This window comes from Chenopodium album, chromosome 10 (genome assembly GCF_948465745.1).
Source record: "Chenopodium album chromosome 10, dcCheAlbu1.1, whole genome shotgun sequence".
NCBI classification, from domain to species: Eukaryota; Viridiplantae; Streptophyta; class Magnoliopsida; order Caryophyllales; family Amaranthaceae; genus Chenopodium; species Chenopodium album.
Genome location: NC_137843.1, coordinates 36489653 through 36507254, shown reverse-complemented (window position 1 = coordinate 36507254; position 17602 = coordinate 36489653). Strand labels below are relative to the sequence as shown.

At 39.8% G+C, this 17602-nt stretch overlaps 1 non-coding gene across 1 annotated transcript; it reads left to right on the top strand.

The window, feature by feature from the left end:
* Positions 1-12442: 12442 nt before the first annotated feature.
* On the top strand, positions 12443-12547 carry LOC145565821 (small nucleolar RNA R71). The gene has a single exon (XR_014095192.1). It is a non-coding gene; the product is annotated as a small nucleolar RNA R71 (small nucleolar RNA).
* Positions 12548-17602: the final 5055 nt, after the last annotated feature.

Here is a 17602-nt window from a genome sequence, read left to right as displayed (position 1 = left end):
ATGAATCAGATTCCATATGCTTCTCTTATTGGATCGATCATATACGCCATGATATGTAACGGGCCAGATGTATCAAATGCCATGAGTGCTACGAACTGATACCAATCAGACCCAGGAGAGGTGCATTGGATGCGGCCAAGAAAATCCTAAGGTTCCTGAAAAGGAATAAGGATAAATTCATGATATATGGTGGCTCAAATGAATTAATTGTTGAAGGTTATATCGACGCAAGCTTCCAAAAAAATAGTCTGGATATGTGTTCTGTCTAAATGGAGGAGCGTTTAGTTGGAAGAGTGCCTAGCAGAGCACAATTGCAGATTCTACAATTGAAGCCGAATACTTGGCAGCTGTTGAAGCGACTAAGGAGGCAGTTTGGATTCGTAAGTTCGTTGGTGAACTTGATGTTGTACCCTCCATCAAGGGTCCAATAGTCCTCTATTGTGACAATAATGGAGCTATTTCTCAGGCTAGATATCCAAGGGAACATCAGAAGGTCAAACATGTTAGGCGGTGATTTCACATGATAAAAGAATGGAAGTTAGAGGGTGAAATTAGAATTTGTAAAGTTGGAACGGACGATAATGTTGCCGATCTACTTACTAAACCTCTGCCTCAAGTGAAGCACAACAAGAACGTTGAGGCAATGGGAATCAGGCACATTGGAGATTGGCTTTGATTTTCCTGTTTAGTGTTTTAATTAATTTTGAACATTTTAATGTAAGACACTATGATGAACCATTCATGTTTTGGAGTAATTTAATTTCATGCAATTTTATCACTCCGTTTTTATTTAATTGTGGTTTAGAACTAAATATTGAGTCCACACGATTCTGAGAATATTCAAAATAGGGTATCAAGACCAGTCTTGGATAAAGAAACACCTATTAAGTGAACATTGAATATTATAATCGAAAATTATCCCTAATCGAGGTCATTTAAATGATGGACGATTAATGACCGCTTGAAATTAGTGTATAGTTAGATTTATAGTACCGTTTCTTGTGCTACAAGGATATGATTGTCATAAATCATTTGCACCGATATTGGTTTAGAACCATACTGGATCGACCTCTAAGAATACTTTAAGAGATTTAAAAATCGTCATAAGTATACTTCTCATTATGGCTATCGGAACCTCTTTCCTCGACCATGAGTATTGTGAGTTCTCTTGTTTGAGTACTAGACTGTTTTGATGTTAGTCAAACGTCTGCCGTACATGGAGATTATAACGGAAACACTCGAGCGGCTAGGTCCTTTTAGTAAGAGAAGCTAACAGTACAAGATTTGGAATGTCCCTCTATCATCTATAGGGAACATGTTTTTGTTGTTTACAAGGCCTATAAAATCCATGGTCGTAATAAGGATGATGAATAATCTTACCTTATAGTACATGAAGAGACATTAAGTGACATAGGAAAAAGGCTATACACAAAAACTAGACTTGTTCGGAAGGACAAGTGGAAGATTGATAGGAATGGTGTCCTTCGAAAAGGTGTATTATTCAGATAGAGAGTTCAGAATTATTAGAAAGCTAATTATTCAGTGAGGTCAGGTGATTGGAATGCCTAATTAGAGGATGCTTCCGATCAGTAATATTAATCCATAATTAATATTATAGCTTAATCTTTACTGAACCCTTCGGGTCACACCCAAGCAACTAACGATCCGACAAGACGTATTAATGAGTCACACGAATATTAAATATTTAAACATCGGAAATCGAGCTAGGAGCGTCGAAACCGAGCGTCGCAAGTCGAGTCGAATTAATAAAAGACGAGACGGTAAAATTAATAATTAATTAACAATTTACCAAAATACCCCTAGCATCGGAATGCTCCGAGCAAATCGAGTTCTAGGGGCACTTAAGATAGCATGGTGGCTAGCATGCGTACCACACCGAGCCTAGGCTGGCTGGTGGGTGCTGCGGCATGCTAGCGCACCACTGCTAGCACATGGCTAGCAAGCTTTGCTAGCATGCGCACAACATCAGCAGCATAGCTAGCAGCGCTAGCGTGCTAGCACTACTAGCAAGGGGCGCATAGCAGCACCAGCTATGGCGCGCCAGCAGCTCAGCCAAGGGCCTAGGCTCCAGCTAGGCTGGCTTGGCACCTAAGGCTGGGCGGGCCACACGGCGCAGCCTGGTTGGTGCATGTGGCTTGTGGGAGGCGGTTTTGAGGATCCTAGGGGAGCAAGGATTTTGGTCCCCTCCTTGTGGTCCTTACCTAACCTCTCCTCCTATGATTGCAACTTATTTAATTAGTTGTTTGATATTTTCTTTTACTTTTGATTTAAAAGTAAAATGGGAAAATTGATTTTACCAACTCTCCCACATTGATAGGAGAGTGGAATGCTCTCATGAAATTCTCTATAAATACCCACCTTGGGAATTAGAGAAAGTCACTTGAGTAGGAACTTAATAAGACATCTCCACTTGAGAGAAATCTTTAAGTTCATATAATACTCGAGTAGTGTTTTGGTCCGACTTGGCTAAACTCCATGTAAGAAGCCGGCCGGGGTCGAGTTGCGGGTGGATACCGTATGAGGTCTCTACGCTTGCAAGACTTGGCTTTGAAGTAAGAGCTCCGAGTGTGAGTGAAGCACGCGGCAAGGGTAAGATCGTCTTTTCTCTCTTTATTTTTATTTATGTCATTTAGTTATATTAATTGTGAGCGGGTCTTGGGGTCAAGTTTTGTTCCGCGGTGAGTTAGACTTACCGAAACCCAACAAAAGGCTATAGTCATTCCCAGACGGTAGATCTCATGTCGCGGGGCAGCGTTTTCCCTACGCTCGGGAAGGGAGTCCAATGCTAGCCGCATGGCCTCGCAATTTGCCTCTTCGTCATATGGCATGACTCAAAGAGTTGCCCCTTTTGCTGTTGTTCTGATGGCCCATAGGACGTGAGGTAACTCATCCGCCCATGGCCCGCCAGCTCTTTTAATTTTCTTTTTTATGCCGTCTGAGATTAGCTTGTTGAAGGCTTTGACCTGGCCGTTTGCTTGGGGTCAGCCAAATGATGCAAAACAGTGTGAGATCCCTTTATCTCCCAACCAAGTCTTGAGCTGAGGTGTTTAAACTAGGCACCCCAAATCAAGTGATGATGTTCTTCAAAATGAAGGAGATGACGTCCTTTGCCTCGATGTTTTTTACCGCCTCTGCCTCCACCCATTTAGTGAAGTAATCCAAGGCAACAAGGATATACCGCCGCCCACCTGATTGTAGAAACCTTTTCTTAAAAAGACCTCCTTTGTGAATCTCAAAGTTAGCCACACGCTTAATCAGTGCGGCTGCTTCTAGAGCTGAGTCTAGTAGTGTGCCGTCTAGCAGATATGCCAGGATGTTATCCATTCAAGTAGATGTTCGGTCAAGAACTCCAATGGGATCTTCTTTAATGCTTCTCTTTTCCATAACTTCCCAGAAGACTGACCGAGGTGTATCGCATGAGGCGGATGATGCCAGCTTAGAGAGAGCATCCACCTGATTATTTTTGGATCGGGGCACTTGACTCAGATTAAATTCTTCAAGTGTCCCGGCCTCAGGTTTGACCGCCTGCAAATATTTGATCATAGCGAGATGGGTGGCCTTATAGTCACCATGCTATTGGCTAACGACCAACAGAGAATCAAAGCAGGCGTCAATATTAGTTGCCCCTGCCGCCTTGCACATGCGGATATCGACTAGCAGGGCTTCGTATTCTGCCGCATTATTTGAGGCCTGGAACATGAACCGTAGTGCATACTCGTACTTGTCTACTTCAGGAGACTGATATATAACCCTTGCACCACAGCCGTTCGTAGTGGAGCTCCCGTCCACATACACTTTCCAAACCTGAACGGTGTTTTCTGGTCCAGCCAGCCTTATCATTTCGACGATAAAGTCGGCGAATGCCTGACCCTTTTTCACCTTCCTTGGTTCGTAAGTGATTTTGAGACTTTGCATTAGCCTATTTGAGCATTCAGCCCGACGATTCCAAGGTTGACATTAGCCGCTTGAACAGTTGGTCGGTATTGACCACTATCGGATGTGCCAAGAAATAGGGTTTCAACTTTGTTACAGCCATAAAAAGAGAGAGGCCAAAATTTTCATCCATGGGATAACAAGATCCGGGCTGATGTCTGGCATCTTAACCACTTCAAAGGCAAACATGTCCTTGAATTCTTTCAACAGAAGGTGCAAGTCTGCACCCAACTTCACAAAAGTAACCGTCCCCACCTTTACAGTACGCTCTAGACGACTGTTATCCAGGGTGATATCAATGTGTTCACCAGCCGGCTGGGGATGGAGGTCGTATGACCGTTCCCTGGTCAGTGATTGCTATTGCTTCTCCCTTTTAACCACCACTGTCTTAGGTAAAATTACCCAAGACGCATAGCCCTATCAGAAGCTGACACGTGTCCACTCTAGAGAGGTCCAACTGGATCTTTCACCTAATGATACGTGTCCCTCCAAACAAATGGGAGAAAAGGCTGTCTTCCTGGCCCAAATCCCAAGAAAGTCGTAATACGGCACAGCCCATCAAACTTACGTCGGAATGACCTAATAAAGGGCACATTTTCCCATGATTAGAATTATAGAGCATGATTCATGAATTTTATTCTCATCCATTTATTATTAGTGTTGAGTCAAGGAAGTTAGTTTATTTAATTACTCACTCAAGTAAGTTGAGATTGAGTTAAGGAAGTTTATAAGTGCATTCTATGCACCAAGGTAGTAATCGTGTAATTTTGTGCGCAAAACTAGGCAAGGAACCTTAATTAAACTAAATATTATGTGCTCACTAATTAATTCAAGAATGAATTGGAAGTATGTGTTGAATGTTATTTTGTTTATTCTTAATTGGTTGGTTGGATTCTTCACATGTTAAATTGATAAATCACGTAAAGTGTAAGAGGATACGCACCAAAACTCTTGGAACGTATATACCTTAAGTATGAACATATGGGGGGAGTTATGTGACTTTATATTTGAGCATAATTTCTACAGGGGTACAGAACGTTGTACTCTCTTTTATTATTTATACGCTGGAATTCCATCACCAAGTGTGACATATTAGGTGCCAATTGGGGTAGCTCCTTGATTGGAAGCTCCATTTTTAAATGGGCTATTTTTAGGGAAGGAAACCAGTTCGATGCCTAATCCAAAGCTATTATTTAATAACTAATACTGCTAGTTATGAGTTAAAGATAAGTTGACTTGTGATTGTATGGCAAGCATGTTTTATTATTTTTATTATTGATAAGATATTCATATTAGTGTGGTGTATATGTACTCAGCTTTTGCTGATTCGTACTTGTGTTTGTGTTTGGCTTTCCTTTGGTTGACCCTACTATGACCCATTTATATTGTGAGTAGAGGGTTGAAATAAAGAGAAAGTGACAGGTACTTGAAGCATGATGGGAATGAGTGTCGAGAGTTATTTGTTATGCTTTCCTAGTTTTATATTTTGAGTTATTGATTATGGACTAACTTTGTTGTGTTTAATTTAAGTTGGATTTTTAGAGAGGGCCATGTTTGAATTGGTTTCAACTTGTGGATTATTTATTTCTATTTTATTTTGAGGTTGTGAACTCAAGTTTTACTTTGAAAATTGGTTTTTAATTTAGACTTCCACTGTGTGACTTTGAAGTATTATAGCCTTAGCCGTTATCACGGTGGTGGTAATATTTTGGTTATTTCCTTAAAAGAGTTTTATTTAGAATAAAAAGTGTATTTTAAAAGAAGGGAATTTTCAGGGTATTACAGCGGAACTTCAACCAACCGGAGTCTTCTTTGTTTTGTAGGTACAGACAACAGATTCTAGTCTTAGTGACGTAACTCTCCCGAAGGACACAGAAAACCCCGAAACAGGCATTGGTAAACTTATGATTCATGCTAAATATCCCTTGAAATATACTTGAGAGAAATGCATGAACGATGTTTATCAGATTTCCTAAAACTCATTGGCGACTCCTTACTAGTTTCTCACAAAAAAGCATAATGATAGTATCAACTCTAATTCAAAGGACTTCCAAACAGTCAGGAATTCAAAACCTAATACACCCTCAAAAGTGTAAAGTCCTAAGCTTTTTAAAGGGTCATGGGCATAGAGGAGAAGGATCCCCTACGGTCCACTAAATATGCAGATAGGGAAGAAGGGTCGAACCACAGGGAAACGAATTAATTTATTCCTAATTAAATTAAATAATCTAAATTATTAAGTAACTAAATTATAGATACGATAAATTAAACTAAGGGAGATGAAAGTAGGGAGAAATCAATTAATAAAAGCCTAGGGTATAGGTTCACCAATAAATAATATTCCAAGGTAAAACACAATAATCAATCATCAATGCATCAATTAATCAGCTCATAAAGGGCTTTCGCTACGTATTACAATAGAATTAATCTACCGGTATTAAATCGCATCAGTCGAATCTTGACTTAACCATTTATAAATTAACCTGCCTATTGAAACTAAGCTTAAACATCAATTCTCATCTGTCGAATCTCGAATCAATATGGCTAAACTCATACAATTAAAACAGGCCTAATCTAATTGCAAAGTATTAATCAATCAATAGGAAATTAATCAAGCATTGACAATCAACAATAATAAGTTACCCTTTCATATTATTTATGGATCCCCACAACCCTAGAAAATAATCTACTCACTCATAATTAAATCTAAACTAATCAAAGCAATTAAGCAAAACATGATGAACAAAGCAGATAAATTACTGAAATAAAAAGGGAAGAAATTGTTACCAAAGTTAACGGAAATAATGAATTGAATTAAACCAAGAGTTGTAGAGAGAGAAACAAGAGAGAAGTTTTAGCTTAAGAGAAGATTAAACTAATGAAAAAGAGGTAATTGTATCAAAAGCAACTAAAACGTATTTATACAAAAACATAAAAATCCTAATTAAAATCTAAGTAAGATAATCGCCGAAAATACGCTCCAAGACACGCGCCCGGTCGGGCGGGTCGTCGCCCGGCTGGGCCCTCCTTTTTCATCAAGTGTGCATCTCTCGCACCCGGCCGGGTGCGAGACAGGGCGAGGGGCTGCTGCTTTAACCCTTCTTCCCCGCCCGGCCGGGCACGCCTTCGGGCGAGGACCCCATTCGGACGAGCAAAGCCTTGGGCTCTTCCTTGGACTATGGTTGGCACTTTGATTGGGCTTTTAATCCTAAGCCCAATCCGGATTTCAACTTTGGGACTTGAATACTCAATCCAAAGCCTCGGCTTCTCACATGTCGAGCCCTTAATCACCGGTTTGATGACTCCAGTCGGCCTTAGGCTACAAGAGATGGTCGTACTCCTCCAATGCTCGTAGTTGCTCCAAATAATCCCTGGAAAATGCTCCAAAAGTGCAATTTCCTACAAAATGCTACCAAAACTACGAAAACACTAGAAAGCACACCTTAGCAATAAAAGTGGCTCTAAAGAGCTAAAAATACTCCTAAATATGACCAAGGGACGAGGGTAAATCACTATATAAAATAGACATATCAAACTCCCCCAAGCCAAACCTTTGCTTGTCCCAAAGCAAAGAGCTCATCAATGAACAAATAAAACATACCTCACCCCAAATCAATAAAAAAACAAGTATAACCAATTCAAGGCAAATCCAACAAGTATGCATCAAAACCAACCAATTAAATCCATCCAATCACTCATCCTCCCTAACAATTGTCAAATAAAGCAAACCACAAGAGCATATAGAATTCAAGACTAGTGCTCACGCACTGAAATCTCATTTATGTGGCGGATATAAAATGTATCTGATCGCTCTCCATCCCAACCCCTTTATGTGAACAATGCCCTCCCAACTCATAACACTCGTTTATTTAAAAGACATGCACTCAACCTAAATAGTCAACCTGAAATATGTCAAATCATCCTTTGCATTGATAAACAACTAATTTCACATTCACTCAACTCTATGCACAAAGGTCGGAAGGTCTTTAAAGCTTGTAATGTAAGGCTAGGGTAGAGGGTAGGATAAATTTGGGAAAACGTGAGAGTAAAGCCATGCTTAAAGGAGCCATAATCGTAATAAAACCAAGGCCAAAGATATATAATGACCAAATCATCTCCAACAAATCAAACAATAATCCAATCATATCAAACATTCCCAGCACTTACGATCTCACTCATAAAAATATAATAATATAGAACTTGAATGAACAAACTTTTCTTTTTTCCAAACTTGAACTTGAATTTTTTTTTTCTTTTTTGATTTTTTTTTTCTTTGAAACCTTTTTTTTTTTCTTTCTCGAGCCACCTTCAATTAGAACACTTGAACATTGAAATATTTTTTCCTTTTGCTCTTTTTCTTTGAAGTTCACTTCTTTTTTACTCTTTTTTTTTCCACTATCATGCTTTGTTATTTTTCTCAAGAATTTCAACTTTCAAAACCATTAAAAATAAAACACAATCAAGAACAAAACAACTTCTCATAACCACCCAAATTGTGCAAATAACAAGCACACTACAAACTCCCTCACCTCACTCACTAATAGCTCCCCCAAGCCAAGCTTGGGACTAGTAATCAATGGGGCGAAATCGGCTTGTAATGTGGCTAATAAACAACAAATAGTCAAGGCAACAACATGGGTAGCAAGAAGGGAACAAATGTATTTAAATTATTCTGAAGGCTACGTAAAAGAACAAATGCCTTCGTCCTCCTTAATGTGCATAATAATGAGTCATACAAACATTACTCAAAGTTGCAAACCAATACTTAAATTCAGTGACATACCAGGAACTAACACACAATTCCTTACCAAATCTACTAGTCAAGCACTATATTCACAAGTAGTTGGAAAAAATTGACGCATGTTAAGGCATCCAAGCAGTCAAACATCAAATCATAGCTAGCCTATCCACAATACTCATCATCATATACCAAGAATCAAAACCATTTTCATATGTATGGGGTACAGGGAAGCATGATTTATCATTCATTGGATCATATTTTTGTATTTTTCTAATTTCTTTGTATTTTTCAATTTTTTTTTCAAAGCAATAAAATCTATACTAAAAAGAAATAAACTATACTAAACACACCAAAAATACCAAAAATAAAACAAAAAGAAGAAGAAAAATACCAATATCCAAAAATCTCCCCCAAGCCAAGATTAGACAATGTCCTCATTAGCTCGGGAATTAGCCCAGCACGGCTAATCCTCATCCTCATCCACCAGGTCAAATCCTCTGCCCCTGCCACCTGCACCACCAGAAGAACTACCACCAAAATAGTTAGGGTTATAAGTCCCCCCCCGGAGGCCCCCATAAGGAAATGTCTTGGCCATATCCATGAAAGGTCGAATCTATGTGAAAATTGTTCGCCGCTCTCGCGCCCGGTCAGGCGCCAGCTCGCTCAATCGGGCGAACCATCACCTTTGAAATTTGTCGACTCTCGCGCCCAGTCGGGCGCGCCTTCGCCCGATCGAGCAAATAAAGTGGTCCGTACTCATCAACTCTCGTGCCCGGTCGGGGGCGCCTTCACCCGGTCAGGCGAAATCACTTGAAAATTTGACCTTCTTCTCGCGCCCGGTCGAGCGAAAATTCTTCTTTTCTTGGCTTCCTCTCGCGCCCAGTCGGGCGCGCTACAGCAAAGAGGGTCCGATTTTTGTTCTTCTGGACTCCAAATTTGGCTAACTCATTTTCTCCAAACCTGTACAAAAACTCTGAAACTCATTAAATTCCCTCCACTCTCCTCTTACAAGAAAAAGAGAGAAATAAAACTAAACTAAAAGCGCATAAGAAAAAGAAAAATACGGGTTGCCTCCCGCTAAGCGCTGGTTTATCTAGGTCCCGCACAACCTTCTTACCATATGTTTATCAAGATGGGACAGAATCGATTAGGTGAAGTAATTCAACTGCACCAATCGTAGCCCCCTCGTGGTATAGCTTGAGTCTTTGACCGTTTATCTTGAATACCCTACTATGATCATCGTATAATTCCACATAACCGAACTTATTTGCCCTTTTTACTGTAAAAGACCCGACCAACTTGACCTCAACTTTTCTGGAAAAAGTTTAAGTCTAGAGTTGGATAATAAAACCTTATCACCCTCTTTGAACTTTCTTGGAAGGATCATCTTTTCATGCCATCTCTTGGACTTCTCCTTGTAGACGCGTGCACTATAATAAGCCATCAACCTAAACTCATCTAACTGATTAAGTTGTAGGAGCCTCTTTTCTCCTGCTAGCTTAGCATCCAAATTGAGCTCTTTGATAGCCCAATATGCCTTGTACTCTAATTCCACCAGGAGGTGACATGCTTTATCATACACAAGTCTAAAGGGAATAGTACCAATTGGGGTCTTAAAAGCGGTTCTATACGCCTAAAGGGTGTCATCCAACTTATCACTCCAATCTTTCCTAGATTTTGCTACCACCTTCTCTAGAATGGCCTTGATCTCACGGTTAGAAACTTCAACTTGGCCACTAGTTTGGGGGTGGTAGGCTAAACCTGTCCTATGGTATACACTATACTTCTTGAGAAGGGTGTCTAACTTTCGCTCATGAAATTGAGATCCTCCATCACTAATTATCGCTCTAGGTACTCCAAATCCAGGAAAGATGGTTTTCTTAAAAAGCCTATGGACCACCTTGGCATCATTGGTAGGTGTGGCAATGGCTTCAACCCACTTGGATACATAATCAACGGGCGCGACAAGTATATATCGATTCCCTCGTGAATAAGGAAAAGGTCCCATGTAATCATCACCCCAAACATCGAAAATTTCAACTTCCAATATACCTATTTGAGGCATCTCATGCCGCCGCAAAATGTTGCTAGTCCTCTGGCAAGAGTCACAAGCCTACACAAAAGAGTTAGCATCCTTGAACATGGTGGGCCAGTAAAATCCTGACTCATTGATCTTAGCCACCATTTTGGTGGGACCATGATGTCCTCCATAAAGTGAGTTATGGCATCTAGTAAGAACACCGTGAACTTCCCATTCGGGAACACACCTGCGAAATAATCCATCTGCACACTTACGAAATAAAAAAGGATCATCCCAAAAATAATGTTTGACATCAGAAAGGAATTTCTTTTTCTGTTGGTAGGATAAGTTAAAAGGTAGAGTACTGCCCACCAAATAATTTGCAAAGTCGGCATACCAAGGATGTTGCTCTACAACTACATACAGGTGGTCATTAGGGAAAGAATCATCTATAGGTAGAGAATCCTTACCCTCATCATACCTAAGAAATTTGATGAGGGAGGGTAATGAGCTCGTCATTGATCTTCCTCTTGTTGGTTAAGATATCCTTGAAAAATTTGGAGTAGGAAGGCATTTGGGTAACAACCTCGATGAAAGGAGACTTATGTGTAAGTTCTTCATTACACTAAGGAATTTTGCGGATTTATCATTCAACTTTCTCTCCACAAGCCTCCCGGGAAAAGGAACCGCCTAATCTAGATTCTTAGTCTTACTAGGAATTGAGGTTGTTTTCTCATCATTGTGCTTCTTTTTCTCTACATTCTCTTCTTTCCCAACACCTTTGTCTTCTTCAACTCTCTTCTCCACCCTCACACTTTCTTCCTCTTCTCCCTCTTTAGGCCCTTCATAGGATGTGCTTGATCTCAATGTAATTGCCTTGCAAGAATCGGGTTTCAAGTTGTGAGAGGGGTTAGGTTGTGGTTTCCCGGGTAAGGTAGAAGGTGAGTTGAAAGGTACTCCCTTGGCCAATTGAGCTAATTGTGAATCAACCATCTTGTTATGAGCTTTGACTTCTTGCATTTTTGATGAGTGGCTTGGAGTTGTTGATTCATGGCTTGGAGTTGTTTGTGTGGAATCGGATTGAGATGCTTGATCTTGACTCCTTTGCGACCCTTGATTTTGATTGTTGTATTGGTTTTGGTTGTTGTATTGGTTGTTTCTTGGGTAGTTACCCCTTGGGTTTTGGTTTTGAGGTGGGGGTGGGTTTTGATATTGCGGGTTGGAATTGTATGATGGTTGAGCTTGTTTCCCCCATTGTTGAGGTTGAGGTGCAAATCCAGGTGGTGGTTGTCTCCAAGCTACTCCTCCACCACTTCCCCTAAATCCATCTTGCCTTGAGTTGTAAGCCGCAACATGTTCGGGGCTCAAGCCTCCACAATAAGATGTATCGTGGTTTGTACCACCACAATTTTGACATGAGAAGGAATTGACTTAAGAGGAGCTTGCCCCACTATTAACACTTGTGTTAAACTTTGCAAGCCCCTTGATCAAAAGCTCTATTTGATGTTGCAATTGATCAACCTTCACTAATTCATACACCCCACTTTTCTTCGGTGCACTCCTCCTTCTACCACCCCAAGAGTAGTTCTTCGCTACTTCTTCGATCATTGCCTCAACTTGGTTTTGGGGGATCATGATCAATTGTCCACCCGCCCCCGCATCCAAGTTAGCTCTAGACATGGGTTCCAATCCATCATAGAAGAATAGCATGAGGAAGCTTTGATTGTATTCATGGTGAGGACATGCTTGTACCAACTGCTTGAATCTTTCCCATGCTTTACTAAGACTCTCATCCATTTCTTGTTCAAATGATGTAATCTTCCTTCTCATCTCGGCGGTCTTTTCCTCGAAAATGAATCTCTTCAAAAATGCCTAGACTATCTCTCTCCATGTTGTGAGAGAATTTGGCCTCACTTGCTTGAGCCACTTCTTAGCTCTACCCGAAAGAGATTGGCGAAATAGATGCATTCGGATGTACTCTTGAGAAACTTGATTGGTTTGAATCATGGCACATAGCTCGAGAAATCTATCAAGGTGCTCAATGGGATCTTCACTTGGAGAACCCAAAAACTGCTCCCCTTGTACCATCCTTGTGTATTGGGGATGAATGGTAAAGTTGGTTTCCGTGACGGGAAGCAAGATCCCTCCCGTGAGCTAATAATCCTCCGGATTTCCGAACTCACGAAACAAAACTTCATCCTCTTCTCCCGCTATTGTCTCACTTTGAGCACTTGAAGAACAAGAGTCACTCCCACTATCAACAATAGAACAAGGACCTCTTCCCTCTTCTCGATAAAGCCTACGGACTTGTCTCAATGTTCGGTTGATCTCGTGGTCAATGTTATGTGTGGGCGGACCTTGTGATCTCCTAAGCATCCACCAAAGCTAAGCAAACAATTAGCAATGACAAGTAGGATAAAGCGAACAAAACAAAAAAGAAAGGCAAATAAAATGACTCTAACAATAGAAAAAATACTTGCAAAACAAGCCGCTTCCCCGGCAACGGCGCCAAAATTTGATCACGGGTTAATAGGTCGTTGGGACTACTACCCTAATCAAATTATAAATTTATAAACACTTTACTACCCTAATACAATTATAGGGGTAAGAAAAGGATCGAACCCAAAGGAAGCACACGAGTTTTTACACCAAATCCACTAATGCAAGAGTAAATGAGAGAATATTTTTGTCGGTTTTCTTGATTAAGTAAACAAAAGCAATTAAGAAAGGAAGACAAAAAGGATTAACCAAAGATAAACAAATGCTAGGGGTATGGGGGTGTCAAACATGATCGAACATAGATGAACAATGATGATTATCATGAATAGCATGCCATAGAATGCTAAGTTCTACTCAAACAACTCACTTTCATGCAATTGCTTAAGCAAATCAATTAACTAAGTCTTGTTCTAATCGAATCATTTTCATGCATCCAATTAGTCACCAATAAAGGCAAGAGATTAGGAGTGCACAATACATAAAACTCTTCTTAGATAATTCATTTTCATGCAATCATCAAAATAAAGGTGATCTTAGTCTAATCCAAATCATTCTCATGCATTTAGATTAGGGAACATCAAATAATGTGCGACTAATAATCTTAAGCTGTTAAAAATTATATCTTTCATCAATTTATGGCATGATTTCAATCAAGTCATCATCAATCCTCAACATTAACACATGTTTTCCACCCCCTTCCCCTAGCTAAAAACATAGCCTAGGAAAGAGAAACTGACCATTATAGCAAAACTAAATAAGGATTCAATAAACACAAAACTAAACATGATTGAAAACTAATAAAAACAATACCAACAAGTTCAACTAAATAGATAGATAAAATAAGCAATAACAAAGCAAATAAATCAAACTAAAAGAAAGGATAAGATATTACTAAAGAGGAACTTGATTAAAGATGAAAGCTTGAAACTTTTGCATTGAAATTAGCTTGAACAAAATCTTCAATACAATGAAGAAAACTTGAAGAATAAGCTACTTTCTCTCTCTAGATTAGGGTTGAAATCTGAATAATACTCTCATTACATTCATAAGGGTATTTATACCCCCCCTCATTTCCCTAAGTTAAGTCTAGAAAAAGAAATAAAATAGTACGGAATACCCAGTGGAGCGGCCGCTCCATCAGGGGGCGAGGGGGAGCGCGCTGATGAGTGGCATTTATACCACGATTTAGTGCTCATTTTACGGGTTTTTCCTCCCACTTGTAGCTTGTTTTCCCCCTTTTTTTCTCACCTTTTTGTTCTTCTTTTCTTTGTTTGCCATTCTCCTTGTTTTCTTTGTTTTCATTTTGTAGGAATCAAGGCATTGGAAGAAGAGCAATTCATCCTCACATCCCCTGTGTGCAGGCGCGCAGCAATGTGAGAACCCGCGCAAGATTGCCTCAAGAGCAGAACAGAAACAAAAGGTTTTGTGCGCCTTGTGCACGGCTTATGCGCGGGCGCGTGCCTTTGAACTGTGCGGGCGCGCAGCCCTGTGAGAACCTGCACGAGATAGCAGCAGAAGCAGAGCCAAAACAGAGAGTTGTACGCGCCACATGTGCGACATGTGTGCGGGCGCGCACTCATCATGCGCGAGCGCGCAGTAGCTGGGAGAAGGCGCGCATCCATGGGTCTAATTCCTCAGTACCCACAGATCTGCGGGCGCACAAGATCGGAGAGGGCGCACGCATGGGAGCTGTGCGGGCGCGCAGTGTATATGCGCGGGCGCGCACCGCTGGGTTTGAGTTTTTTTTTATTTCGAATTCTTTTATCTTTTTAGTGGACCTATATATATAGGCCGTAGGGTGAATTAGTGGATCATCTAGCATTATCTTAGAAACAATTAAACCCTAATCTTAGAGAGAGAAAGTGTAGTATTACTCAAGTTATTTCCATGTATGCAACTTTGGCTCAAGTTTCATTTCAATCCATCAAGCAACTTTGCAAGTTTTAATCTTTCTATTATTGCCTACTTAGTAATCTCTAATCCTTTCTATTAGTCTTGTTTATTTGCACTCTAGTTGTTTATTTCTATCTATTTTGTGGATTAATATATTTTGGTATTTTCATTGTTTTTTATCATGTTTGCTTTCATGTTTATTGTGTTTTCATCTAGTTTTGTTATCATGTCTAGTCCCCCTTTTCTAGGCTAATCTCTTAGCTAGGGGAAGGGGGTGTAAAATATGTATTGAATGATGGATGAATGATGATAGTGGATTGATTACATGCCTTAAATTGATGAAAGATATGATTTTTATTGACTTGAGATTATTGTAGTACTTTATTTGATTGCCTTCTAGTTTAAATGCATGAAAATGATTTGAACTAGATTTAGATCACCTCTATTTTAATGATTGCATGAGAATGAGTTGTTAAAATAGAGTTCCATGTATTGTGCCTCTTTATTCTTGGGTTAGCTTGTGCCTAATGGGATGCATGAAAATGATCCTAATCAGCTTAGACCACTTTCATTGGTTTGCCTAAACTATTGCATGAAAATGAGTTGTTTGGGTAGAATTTTATATTCTTTGGCATGTTAATCATGATGCTTATCATTGTTTTCCTTCATTCTAATCATGTTTGAAACCCCCTAATCCCTAGCATTGTTATTCCTTGATTTAATCACCCTTTTACTTGTTTATTTATAGTTCTAGTGTCTACATTCCAAATTCCAATAAAATATACCCCTTTCTTACTCTCGCATGGTGATTTTGATATTAAATGAGAAAGCTTCCTCAGTGGATCGACCCTTGCTTGCCACTAACTAGTTTAGTGTGAAGTCTAGGTTTTATAAATAGTTAATTTGATTAGGGTTAATAGTTTAACGACCTATCCTAGCCCGATCACGCGCGCTCTACAGGGTCAAAACATAATCAACGACCCAGGGGAGCGGGCGCTCACCCTGATAGGAGCGGGCTCCTACAGGTGGGAGCGGGCGCTCCTTCAAGTGGGAGCGACCGCTCCAGCAGTCTGATCCGAAGCTTCAAAGTTTCTTCATTCTGGACTCTTCATCTCTTCCAAGGCATTCTAAAGCATCAGCAAAGTCTCGAGAAAGGTAATGTACGCCTTTCATTCAACCTGCTCAAATACTCATACACAACATAAGCAAAGAAACGGAGGAAAGAGATAAAGAAAGAAGAAAAAGGGAGGAAACACTAGGAAAGACAACACATCACAAAAACGAAGATAAAGAGCTTTGAAAAGGCTCACACAAGCGCAAATAAGGGGAGAATTCTTAGTGAAAAAAGGATAAAAGAGTGGCATAAATGTCACTCATCAAAATCTCCCACACTTGCCTTTTGCTTGTTCTCAAGCAAATAAAACTAGAAGAGTTAAAGCTAATAAAGAAAACACCGAATTTGCTTTTAGCATAAGAAAGAAGCCATTTGAACCACAAGCCATTTGAACCTCAAGGTCGCCAATGAGGATGAGTTGTGATCTCGTGAGGGTTCCCAAAGAGTTCACCCCAAAACTCTCACAAAATTGCGTTCAAGACAAACCAAAAAGGAGAAAACAAGATGATGAATCAATAAGCACATGAAAATCATAATCAAGTCAAGCTTTTAGAGACAACAACCACAAGTGGATGGCAAGCTTTCTAAGTAGTAAAAGAGAGCATGCAAGGGGATGCCAATAATTGATTGAAAGATAAACCATGCTAAGCATAGAGAACTCTAACATGCGCTACTCCCCCCCGCAATCCATACATTCTTACCGCGTTCCCTCATGTAGATTCAAATCCACCCTTGGAGGTAGCATCTCATGACTCCTCGAAGGAGCCGGAACAAAAATCAAATCAATATAAAGTGGGGAAACCCGACATCTTACCAAGTCATGTTGTAGACACCCAAATGTGTCTCCCCAAAACCAAACCCAGTGATGAATATCTTTCACGTCATTTGATTATCGAACGAAGTGAAAGTGTGAAAAGTCTAGTGATGTGGATGTTTTTATTAAAATATCTCTCTTTCTGTTTTTGAAAACATTTCTTCTCTTACTCTATTTATGAAAATAGCTAGGCCAATTTGGTTCGGTCCATGATAAAGGCCCAATAATAGTGTATTTAGATTGGGTTCGAAAAGAGCTTTTCAACGATATATTATAAGCCTAATTCCGATGAATAATGAGGAAGTTATGGCTTAAACTAAATTTGGGCCCGAAGTAATTTTATATGCGGCCTGATGATCTAGAGGAGGGCCTATTAATTATTATTTCTAAGGTTATTAGGATTAATTTTAATCTTCTAGAATATTTATAAGGTTCTTTTTAATTCGAATAAGATTAGGATTGCTAATTATATTTTAAAGAATTTTATTTGGAATAAAATAAGTGTTTTATGATAAACCTGATTTTAATTTGATAAACACGGAATTTTGCTGCTTAATCATATTAAGA